The sequence below is a fragment of the Balaenoptera ricei genome, chromosome 3, assembly GCF_028023285.1.
Source record: "Balaenoptera ricei isolate mBalRic1 chromosome 3, mBalRic1.hap2, whole genome shotgun sequence".
Lineage (NCBI taxonomy): Eukaryota > Metazoa > Chordata > Mammalia > Artiodactyla > Balaenopteridae > Balaenoptera > Balaenoptera ricei.
In genome coordinates, this window is record NC_082641.1 from 1,309,970 (window position 1) to 1,322,493 (window position 12,524).

A 12,524-nucleotide genomic window follows, 5' to 3' on the forward strand; every position below is an offset into this window, starting at 1 on the left:
CATAGGCATTTGGTTTAATTAACAAAATGCCAGAATATTGTGTTGCTATCTTTAAAGCGCTTAGAGAATAAGGAGAAAAATTCTATCAGCAGTAAACATTCTTCCCCCTCAGGGACTTGTTCTATTGCAAGTGTCTACAAAGGTTGGGAACTTTATTGGGCCCAGGATTTGAGCCCTGGAGTGAGAGTTTGGTTAGAGATGAAACGCGCAGAGACTCTTGGTTTGCAGGAGACCCTGGCCAGGCAGATCACTCTCCCCAGGAACATGAGCCGGATGTGAGGACCACAGGCAAGCAAGTGACGTGTAAAACCTTAACAGATAAAAATGCATTCCATCCGGAGCAATAGATTAAGGATGTGGCATATTAAATAACATCATCAACAACAAGAACAACAATAAATGGAACAAAAAGAGTAAAAGGACACGTGACTCTTCCCACTGAGCTCATCTCTCTGCTCTACATTCAGGGGATACAGAGCTGGGTATCAAAATCCAGACACCTGATTTCTTTGCTTTGGGGGCTACAGTGATCAGGGAAGTGGTGTTTGATGGCTGGCCCATTAATTTGGCCATTGATCGTATACTGCTTTGTGAAAGCTCTTGACATTTTTGCATAGTTAGTCTTATTTAAATATTTTCTCATTTCTTTAAAAAAATTTTTTTAACTTTAAAAAATTTATTGAAGTATAGTTGGTTTATTATGTTGTGTTAATTTCTTCTGTATAACAAAGTGACTCAGTTAAACATATATATATATATTCTTTTTCATATCCTTTTCCATTATGATTTGTCACAGGATATTGGCTATATCAATAGCTCCCTGTGCTATGCAATAGAACCTTGCTGTTAATATTTATATTTTCTGATTGAACTTCCTTTGTGTTTACCTTTGTTTTCCCACAACCTTGTATAAATTAGGTTGCAGAGTGCCAATATTATATTCATTTGTATCTTTCTGTAGTAACCACCATAATAATTTGCTTAATGGGAGTATTTAGCAGAATTGCTTTTATTAATATGCATTTCAAGATATGGAGAAGCAATTACAAACCATCTATAAATTTTAAAGTAAAAGGTAAAATATACAACCATTGAAATTAGCCAAAACTTGTTGAAAATAATTTATTCATTCAATTAATATTTGTACCAGCCATGTGCATGTCACATAAATATATATATTGTGTATATATATGTATATATGTGTGTATGTGTATATATATTCAGCCCACTGTGATCGTAGGTTCCACATCCTTGAATTCAACCAACTGTGGATCAAATATATTTTAAAAAATCCAGAAAGTGATAAAAGGCGAAACTTGAATTTGTTTCACACCAGCAACAATCTATATAGCATTTACATTGTATTAGGTATTATTAGTAATCTAGAGTCGATTTACAGTATACAGGAAGATGTACATATTTTTATTTTTTTAATTTTATTAAAGTATAGTTGATTTACAATGTTGTGTTAATTTCTACTGTACAGCAAAGTGACTCAGTTATACATACATATATATGTATATACATACTTTTCCATTATGGTTTATCCCAGGTCATTGAATATAGTTCCCTATGCTATACAGTAGGACCTGGTTGTCCATCCACTTTATATGTAATAGTTTGCTTCTACTAACCTCAAACTCCCAATCCAACCCTCCCCCAACACCCTCCCCCTTGGCAACCAAAAGTCTGTTCTCTATGTCTGTGAGTCTGTTTCTGTTTTGTGAATAAGTTTATCTGTGCCATATTTTAGATTCCACATATAAGTGATATAATATGGTATTTGTCTTTCTCTGTCTGAATTACTTCACTTAGTATGATAATCTCTAGGTCCATCCATGTTGCTGCAGGGCTGTGTGTATTTTATGTGCAAGTCTGATGTCATTGTATATAAGAGACGTGAGCATCCGTGGATTTTGTTATCTGGAGGGGGTGTCCTGGAACCACTCCCCCATTGATGACGAGGGGCAACTGCGTTGACTTGCCTTGGGCACTTGAGTAGAACAAATCCCTGAGGGGAAGAATCCTTACTGCTGATAGAATGTTTCTCCTTATTCTCTAAGCCCTTTAAAGACAGCAACACAATATACTGGCTTTTTAAAAACAATTAAACCAAATGCCTATAGAGAGTAGACAGATTTTTTTTTAAAGTTTTTTTTTTAATGAATTTATTTATTTTTTATTTATTTATTTTTGGCTGCGTTGGGTCTTTGTTGCTGCTCGCAGGCTTTCTCTAGTTGTGGCGAGCGGGGGCTACTCTTGTTGCGGTGCGTGGGCTTCTCATTGTGGTGGCTTCTCTTGTTGCAGATCACGGGCTCTAAGCATGCAGGCTTCAGTAGTTGTGGCTCACAGGTTCTAGAGTGCAGGTTCAGTAGTTGCAGCCATGGGCTTAATTGCAGCGCAGGGGCTTAGTTGCTCCGCGGCATGTGGGATCTTCCCCGACCAGGGATCGAACCCGTGTCCCCTGCAACGGCAGGCAGATTCTTAACCACTGCGCCACCAGGGAAGTCCCAAGTAGACAGATTTTAATGCACATGCTGCATCTATAGAATCTGAGAATGGAACGTGGCTCCAGTGCACCTGGACCCTTATGAGTGTCCCAGGAAGAGTCAGAGAAGTGGACTCATGGGTAATTCTCTGACATCCATGATACATACCTACATACATCACACATAAGTGGAGGAAAACATAAGAGCACATTAGAGAATTCTGCTGTAGCCATGGGTCTAAACTCTGGATCCCATTAGGAATTGCAAGAAATACCATTGTGGGACCTCACTCCAGGCTAATTCGGTCAGAGTCTTTGTGTGAGACAAGGCATTGGTAGTTTTGGAAGTTTCCCGAGTATTCTATCTATGCAGCAAGGGTTGAGAATCAGTGTTTAATATTCATATAAAAGGATCAGGACTTCCCTGGTGGTGCAGTGGTTAAGAATCCACCTGTCAATGCAGGGGACACGGGTTTGAGCCCTGGTCTGGGAGCATCCCACATGCCGCAGAGCAACTAAGCCTGTGCGCCACAACTACTGAGCCTGCACTCTAGAGCCTGCGAGCTACAACTACTGAAGCTTGCACACCTAGAGCCTGTGCTCCACAGCAGGAGAGGACACCAGAAGGAGCCCATGCACCGCAACGAAGAGTGGCCCCCACTCACTGCAACTGGAGAAAGGCTGCATGCAGCAACAAAGACCCAATGCAGCCAAAAATAAATAAGTAAGTAAAAGGATCTCAGTCAAACTCATACATCTCTGCCCTTAAATCTCCAACTTTTGTCTGTAAGGTATGTATAACTGTAAAACATATATAGACGGTAGCTTAAAAAAGGGAAATGACTTCAAGTTGAAACTGTCATTTTAAAAGAGAAGAACAATCACATCTAGAGAAATCGTAAATCTGATACAGGGATATTTAATAGTCTTCTATATATTTGTGAATAGAGAAACCAAATAACATAGTGATGGCTTATTTTAGGCTGTGATTAAGTGATGTATTTTACATGTGAAGTCATTATACATACAGCTTTTGGAAAATTAATTAAGTATAAAGAATATTTTGAAAACAGTGTGAATAAAACACAACAGTTTATTTCGCTAAAATTTTAATGTCAAATAATACATTTCAGGTCATTGGAAATTAAGCCTTAATTTACATATACTATTCAAAACAAAATAGTTATTTAGGTTTATGAAGTAAGCAATATTTTTGCCAAGATCAAGATGTTAATGTCTATCCAGCACCACCCAGCGACTGAGTAAAGGAAACCCAGTTTTCCCACCACAGATGCTATTTGTCAGGCGTGGCACCAGCTATGCTGCATGGTTCAACAAGTGAAGCCCTCCTGGAAAGCCCAGGTTCTGCAGCCCCCCCACAGGAGGCTGGAGGAACAGGTGGCGAGCTTCCAGGCTGGCTCTCCAAACCTTTGCAGCTCAAAATGTGGTCCAGGACCAACAACACCAGGTTCTCCTGGGAGCTTGTTAGAGCTGCCTAACCTCAGGCTGCACCCTGCCCACACCCACTGAATCAGAATCCACGTTTCAACAAGCCCCCAGGGATCTGTCTACACATCAATGTCTCTGGGTACCTATCCTATTTGCTCTAAGTCACTTCAGCACTTATTTTCAACCTCATAATAAAAATGTGTAATAAATATGTAAAATCCATTTATAACAGAAAAATGTCCTTGCATTTGTTTAGTGCTTTTGAGTTTAAGAAATGCTTTCAGGCGTAGCATCTGTTTTATTGTCATGTATTTCAGAGACATTTCAGGAAACTGAGGCTGATTCTTGTGCCAGAGTAAGTGGTCCACTTAGAGCTCTGACAGGAATCTCTGAATGTGGTGCAGGATTCATCCACAACAGCAGATCTGATTTGTGAAATAGCTTTGTTCCCCAAATGCACACAGACAGAAGTGCCCAAGATAAGCCCACTGGACCACAAGTCCTGTGACACAGTCTGAGTAGGCAGTCACCTTGCTGATGTCCTCATGAATTTGCCTTCAAAACACACACATTGTCAGTGAAGCTGTTGCATGTGCCAACATTGAGGAGGGCAGCTTCTTTCCAAATGGCTGATTGTTCAGGAACATTCCATAATCTCACATCTCTTACCTAGTGAAATTCTTCATCTTTGCACATTTGCCCCATGAACATCAAATTCCAGGCTATCCTCAAACCAGACATTTCTAGATGAGCTCTCTGTTTCTGGTTGTCTCCTGCATCCTAATTCATCTAGGTTGTGCCCGACTGATTCCCCTGGGTTAGCCATTACCTGTGGACTGGGTGCCTGAAATTTCTGTGCAGTTTGATGACCCACACAGCTTCATCGTGGTTCTCAGTTACTTCTGCTGCTTGAACCAGGTTACTTGGCATTTAGAGGTTATTTTTTCCTCATTTCTACATCCCTCCATCCAGACCTCAGGTCATTCTTGATCGTGTTCTCGCAATGTCCTAAGGACTCCTATTCAGCACGATGGTCTCTAAGCAGTACTTACAGCTGCTCACTGGATCTGTCCCATCCTGCGCACCTGACTCCATCCCTCCTGGGGGAAACTGACCGTGTCACCATGGGAACCACGTGAGGGCACCTCGTTCCCAGCACGATTCAAAGGGACAGAGACGGGGTGGAGAATAACAGAATAAGGAGTGCCAAGCATGGCTCCCGGGCCAGCTCTGAGCACTTGCTGCCCAGAGAAAGAGGAGACAGGTTTACAGTGGTCGCCCTCATCTGTCCTCCTGGCATCCCTGCCGGTGACCACGGTCCACCCCGTGTGGGTTACAGAGCATGAGGGGCTCATCAGAACCACGTGGCTGCCTGTTATGAGGCAGGTGCACACACACATGTGCCTGTACACATGTGCACACACTCACATGCACACACATGTGCACAAGTGCACACGGACCATTCCTCCCCACCAGGCCCTCTGACCAAGCTTGGTAGCCTGGGTAACAGACCATCTAAATTCCCTGCAACACTGCACACTTTCACAACCTTCCAATTTAACTTTCAGTTTCTTCCCTGCCAAGCGGGGCTGCCAGACGCCGGGGTTGTTAATGAGCTGGCAGCTCGGAATGTCATTATGGGCCCCGAGGACGGCGGCTCGGGGCAGCGCAGGTGCTCGGAATGGATCGTCCCCCTGTGCTGCACGAGGGCTGGGCAGCGCAGCTCCTCTTTCACTGATTTTCCCCAAAAGTGGTATTAAAAGTCGGCGCTTAATGATAATGAATTGAAGTGTTCCTCTCCAAAGTGGATGGGCTGGCAGAATTCTGGAAACCAAGAGATCCCCGATGCTGGCTAAAAAAACAAAAGTAATTGGATTACACAAGGAAAATAAGATCAACATTCATTAAAATTACAGTAACAGGCGTGATGAACGAGCTGGCAGAGGAGGTCGGTCTGGCCTCCAGGCTGGGACCCCGAGTGCCCTTCTCCCCTGAGGAATCTCCACGGCCGCTCAGGGCAGGGGAAAGGCATTCAGTTTTCCTCAAGTTTCTTTTTTTGTTTTTTTTAATAGCTTTTCAAAAATGTTTTAATGGAGTTGAGACCTTCCAGATGGAAAACACTTTTTATCATTATCATTGGGATCTGTAATTCTGGACGTTTTGAGGGAGGTTGACGCTTCTCCAGGCAAAGGCTGGTCCCCTCACCATCCTCTCTTCACCCAGAGTTGTCCAGTGTGTTCTCGGGAGGGAAGTGACCTTTATGACAATGTCCACAAACCAGGGGTATCTGGCCCTTATTACGGTGACACACAGAAAAGTCCTAGAATGGGAGAGAGACCCTGTGGGCCCCGAATGTCCCTGGCTCTGTGACGACCAGCCTGCCCTTCTTCAACTTCACTGAAACAAGCAGACAGGTTGTTGAGTTAAACAGCATGGGGCATCTGGTGTAGTGGTACCCGGCTTGGCTGACACTGGGCAGCATTAGATAAAACCCCAGGTGTGTCCATCGCTTTTGCTCAACTCTGGACAGAGGCCATGACCTCTAAAGCCAGCCGTCCTGGGGGGTCAGTAGCCGGGTCCTCTCAGAACCAGCAGGGACAGTGTCCATGGCTCAAGGCAGTCAGGATGAGGGTCCTCCTCACGGAGCCCGGCGTGCAGACCGTTCCGTGGGGGTCAGAGAAGCAAGTATCAGACATGCCCCATCCTCCCTCGTCCAGCTAAGGCCAGGCCCTGGGCAGGTGGGGAGGATGCCGCCTTGGAGGAGGCCATGCAGGGCCGCTGAGGGACCTTGTTTCCCTCGGTGCTGTCCGGTGGCCAGTGCTGAGCCCCTCCTGGAACCCCTGTTATGTGGTTCACACAACAGACAGAACAGGGACCTCTAGAGAAGGAAACTGGCACAGGGCTGGACCAGCCTGAGAGAATCCCTGCTGGCCTTCTCGCTGGCCATGACCCTGAGCAACGCTGTTAACAGCTCACATTCAGAGCCTCAGTTTTCTCATCTGTGCAAAGGGCCTAATTGCACGGACCTCCCGGGGTCCCTGGGAGTGCGAATGAAGTAACACATACGGAATGTCTGGAGAAGTGTAGAGCCTGTGAAGGAGGGACCAGTGTCCCTGCAGGAGAGGCTAAGACACGGTGAGAATGACAATAAGAACTGTGACCGTGGAAAGTAAACTGGTGCAGGCACTAAGGAAAACAGTATGGAGGCTCCTTAAAAAACTAAAAATAGAGCTACCATATGATCCAGCAATCCCACTCCTGGGCATATAGCTGAAGAAAACCACAATTTGAGAAGATACATGCACCCCAATGTTCATTGCAGCACTTTTCACAATAGCTAAGACATGGAAGCAACCTAAATGTCCATCAACAGAGGAATAGATAAAGAAGATGTGGTACATATATACACAATGGAATACTACTCAGCCATAAAAAAGAATGAAATAATGCCATTTGCAGCAACATGGATGGACCTAGAGATTATCATACTAAGTAAAGTAAGTCAGACAGAGAAAGACAAATACCATATGATATCACTTACACATGGAATCTAAAAAAAAAAAAAATGACTCGCAGAAATAGAAAACAAACTTATGGTTATCAAAGGGGAAGGGGGTATAAATTGGGAGTTTGGGATTGACAGATGCACACTACTGTATATAAATAGATAACCAACAAAGACCTACTGAATAGTGCAGGTTGTAAAATGTAGTTGCCTTTCTGCTGCAGGGGAGGGGTCAGGAGTGTCCTGAGGCCCTGGGGCTCCTGAGGGTCAAAGCGACTTGCAGAGACACCCAGGGCTGCTCTGTCCTGGTGACCGCCCTCATCGGCTTCATGCCTCTGAGCAGCGTCCCTCCCCGTCCTGGCTCTTCTCCTGGAGGGGGAGTCAGGCAAAGGGCCCTTACACGGCCCTGGACCAGCTCAGCTGAGGTCTGCTCCGCTCCCGGTGGGGACTCGGGGGTCTTGCTGCGCTCTGATCACGTCAGCTTGCACGGGTGCACCCCACCCCGCCGATCCGGAGTGCTGGGCTGCAATGGAGGCTGTCACCTGGAGAGCAGCTGTGCACACGCCTCCCAGCTGGGTCATCACCCAGCAAGGGCGGCCTTCCATGCCCCCTGCCCCGTCCATCCTGCCCCTCGGGATGCTGCCAGAAGATGCACTGGGCCCCTAGAGATGATGTAATCTCCATCCAGACAGGGTCACCTGTGAGTGGTGCCCGGACAGGGCCTAGCCAGACTGTCCCAGGGAACAGGACGTACGTCCACCCCACAGCAGAGCCTCTTGTACAGATGTCATCCACTTGGGTGGCTTTAAACACAGTCCTGAACCGCATATCCAGCCTGCCTTTGCCCCAGGGACGTCCCCTCGACCTCTCTCTGGAGCCCACGTTTCTCAGTCACCCCCCTCATCCCTGCCCCCATCCCATCAGGTTGGGAGCCCAGACTTCACCTGTGAATCCTTTCTCCCTGTGCCCCGCCCGTCAGCACTTGCTCATGGGATATGACCATGGGTCCCCAACAGCCCCCTCCTCCAGGCTTCCCGCCAGGACTCACCCTCCCGAGGCTGCCTGGGCCATCACCCTCTGTCCCCTGCAGAGGGCATTCCATCCTGATTAGACTCTTGCTGTTTCGTAAAGCTCACAGTTTCACACCTAGCAAGTCCTCAGCTCTGTCCCTGAACCACTGTTGAACTTCAAGTCTCACACGGAACAGTCTGTGATTTCCAGGCGCCTCCCTTTTCACAGCCTGTGACTCTCCGTGTTCTATCTGTCATGACGTTTATCGTATGTAATCATGTTTGTATTCCATGATTTCCTTGGTTAAAAACAGAGTCCATTTTTCCTTGACCTTTGGGTCTCCCAAGGCCAGCTCAGGCCTGGCGTGAACTAAATGACTGAAGGAGACTCAGCTGAACCTGAGCCGGTTGGGCAGGGCTCCGTCTTTGAGAAGTCTGCCTTCCAGGGTCTGGCAATAGGTTTTTTGTTTTTTCAATTTCCTCCCTCTTTTGTTTTATTTTTGACATTTATTTTTTTAAATTATTTTTTAATTGAAGTATAGTTGATTTATAATGTGTTAATTACTGCTGTACAGCAAAGTGACTCAGTTATACATATAGATGCACTCTTTTTTTTTATATTCTTTTCCACTTTGGTTTATCATAGGATATTGAATATAGTTCCCTGAGGTACACTGTAGGACCTTGTTGTTTACCCATTTTATATATAATAGCTTACATCTACTAACCCCAACTTGCCACTCCATCCCTCCCCCAACCCCTTCCCCCCTGGCAACCTACAAGTCTGTTCTGTATGTCTGTGATTCTGTTTCTGTTTCATAGATAGGTTCATTTGTGTCATATTTTAGATTCCACATATAAGTGATAGCATATAGTATTTGTCTTTCTCTGTCTGACTTACTTCACTTAGTATGATCATCTCTAGTTGCATCCATGTTGCTGCAAATGGCATTATTTCATTCTTTTTTATGGCTGAGCAATAGTCCATTGCATACATGTACCACATCTTCTTTACCCACTAAATGGTCGATGGACACTTAGGTTGTTTCCATGTCTTGGCTATTGTAAATAGTGCTGCTATGAACACTGGGGTGCATGCATCTCTTTGAAGTAGGGCTTTGTCCAGATATATGGCACTAGGTTTTAAACATGATGCTGCTGATTGAGTGAGTGAGTGAGGGGAGGAGGTGTAGTGAGGGGGAGACCGGAGAAGGAGGTCCAGAGTCCGCTGGCCGGTGGCTGTTGTGGGAGTGCCAGTGGGGTTAGAGTGAGGGGCTGGCAGCTCTGGGAGCGGGGTCTCAATCGTGCACCCCCCCATCCTGACCTCTGGTGCTGCTCAAATGGTTCTTCCAACACAGAAGGGCTCAGCCCACATCCCTTGCCGACAACCCCGAGAAATCGGACCCTTCCTTCCAGGCTAGACCTTCCCACCCTCCCTTCTCGATCTCCTGCCAAGAGACGGGCAGCCTTGCTGTCTCCCCACGGGGTGGCCTCCCTAGCTGGACCAGGAGATGGGGGCTGCCACTGTCACTGTTCCTCAGGGACATAGGACTGTGCTCGCACCATACTTGACCCTCAGCCCAGCACCCAACCATGGAGGCTGGCGCGGAGCCCGGTGCCCTGGGCACCCCTCCCCACAGTGCGCCTGTTCCCACGTGGATGGTGGGAGCCCACAGCCGTGTGAGGTCAGCCTCCCAGAGGGTCCCTGCCGTGAGCATTTGCAGTCAGGAGTTTGTGTGTTTTCTATCCTCAGACACATCATGTGTTTCGCTTTCTCTCGGCATCCACGTCCTGCCTCTTCGGTCTTAGGGGATTTGGAGAAAGGCTGGAGCTGGGCAACGGCAGACAGTGTGCCCGGTGCCTCTTCTACGGAGAGCCTGATAACGTGAAAGAATGTTTCAAAATGCACAGGCAAATGGAAACACAGTTTAGGCTTTTTCATGACATTCTAAAGAAGACCACGCTGCCTACCCGACATGTGTCATTTTTGCAATAAATGACATGGAAAACTGGAGCTCAAACTTTAATGATCATACATCTAAGCCAAGACTTATTTATCCATAATCTGCTTCCATTATGTTCAGTCTTACGGGGCGATTCATGAATCAGCCGCCGAGCTTCGTCTTTCACAGACTGCCTGCCCTCCCAATGTCGGCCGATGCCGTGCTGGCTGCAGGCACGGAGGGGAGGGGCGGCCCCATGACCCCGCAGACCACTGGGCGGCCCTTCCTTCTCAGGGAAAGGCCAGCTGTGCCCGTGGTCAGCAGGTGGACATCCTTTGCACCTGGGAGGGACCGTGACAAATTACCTGGTGGAAGATGCTGAGATGCATGATTATCCTTCTGCATAAAAACGACAGGCCCTGGAAAGGAAAACCAGACAGATGTCAGTGGGCTGGAAACCGCACCAGGGCCTGGGCTGGATCACATCCTTGAAGGGCCAGAGGTGGTGCCCAGAACTGGAGGGCGGCTGTGGGCATGGAAGGTCTCTGATCTTCAGTGGCTCTTATTTATCCGTCAGCCTCTGTGTCCTGGGCCCTCTGCAGGGTTTGTCGCACGCTCAGCGATGCTGAATCTCAGAGGGACCTCCATATGAGGTTTTATCATCACAGCTGTGCAGACAGGGAAACACCACCTATGGGGACAATGGTTGATGCCACTGTAATTTCACCCTCTCCACCAAGCACATGGGGTAAAGCAGCACTTTTCTAAGAATTTCCCTCTTAAAAAAAAGTCTATACCTCCTTGAATGAACGGCATGTCTTCGGGTTGATTCACTGAGGAGGACGCATTTGCATTTATACCGATGTCCTGGCTCTGTGGCCTCAGGGCCCCCAGCACCGTCTGGGGCACTTGCACACACGCTCGGCTCTAAATGACAGGCTTGCAGTAAACTTGTCCGACCGAAGAGACCCCCGCCTTTCCCTCACTGCATCCTCCCTGCCTACCTCCTGTCTGGAGGTGAGACTCCAGGGCTGCCGTTTGGAGAAACTTTCAGGTGATGGGGACCAAGGCCACACCTCCAGGTCACAGAACCTCCAGAAAGTGGAGTGTGAGGTCCTGGACCGCAGCCTCAACCTCTGCACAGGTGCAGCAGTGGACATCTGGTCTGGCCGTGGCCATGACCCTCGGGCATGCGGTCCAGGACATGCTGGGCTGGAAGGTGGTCTTGAGCACCAGCTTGGATCCAAAGCACGCATGTCCTGAGTGGTGTTCTTTTCGCCTTTTCTGTAGGATTTTGGTCAAGTGTCTGCAGGATTCGAGGACGGAAGGCAGGACCCCCTTCCTCTCTGCCACGTCTCATGCTGTTTGGACGTTGCTTGGCTCTGATCCGGCTGTGGCCAGAGAAGAGGCTCACGTGATGTGAGCTTTTCTGTTTGTCTGTCTGAGGCAGGGAGGCTGCTGCAGGGGAGAAGGGCATTCAGGGCCGCAGGAGGAGTTGGAGGGACCAGACCCTCTTCAGGGTCGCCGAGGGCCAGACCCCGGGGATGGAAGGACAGACACCTCCGTTCACTTTTCATTCCCTGGACAGTGGGACTTTCAGCTGAAACCTACTGACCACAGGTTCACCACAAAACGAAGCACCAAGATTTCACCAACTAAAAGGCCAGAGGCCCAAACTGCTGTCATTAAAGCCCCTTTCTCGTCTTGGCTGGGGGCATCTTCCTCTCCATATGCCACGGACCCAGTGACGTCATCCCGACACGTGAGACCTCCCTCCAGTCTCCCATCTTTCTCCTGAGCTGTGGATGGTCCCCTGCGGTCCCGGCATCTCGTGTCTGGAACTGGCAGGGACCTGCTGGCCGTGGGGAGGCACCTTCTCCTCGTGCTCAGCCTGTAGGAATATGAACCCCAAGTCCTACATGGTCCCCAGAGCGGGCATCTCCCGCATCATTTTCTGTGAGTGGGGTGGGCTGCACCCCCCATCCTACAGAGTGAGGGACCCCCTGAGCTGGGAATGGGTCCTGGAGTCCAGACCCGGTTCCCTCCACAGCACCACTGCTGTTAACACATGGCTGGGGGTGCTTTTGTATTTAAAAAAAAAAAAAAAAAACCTCGTTATTTTATAGACA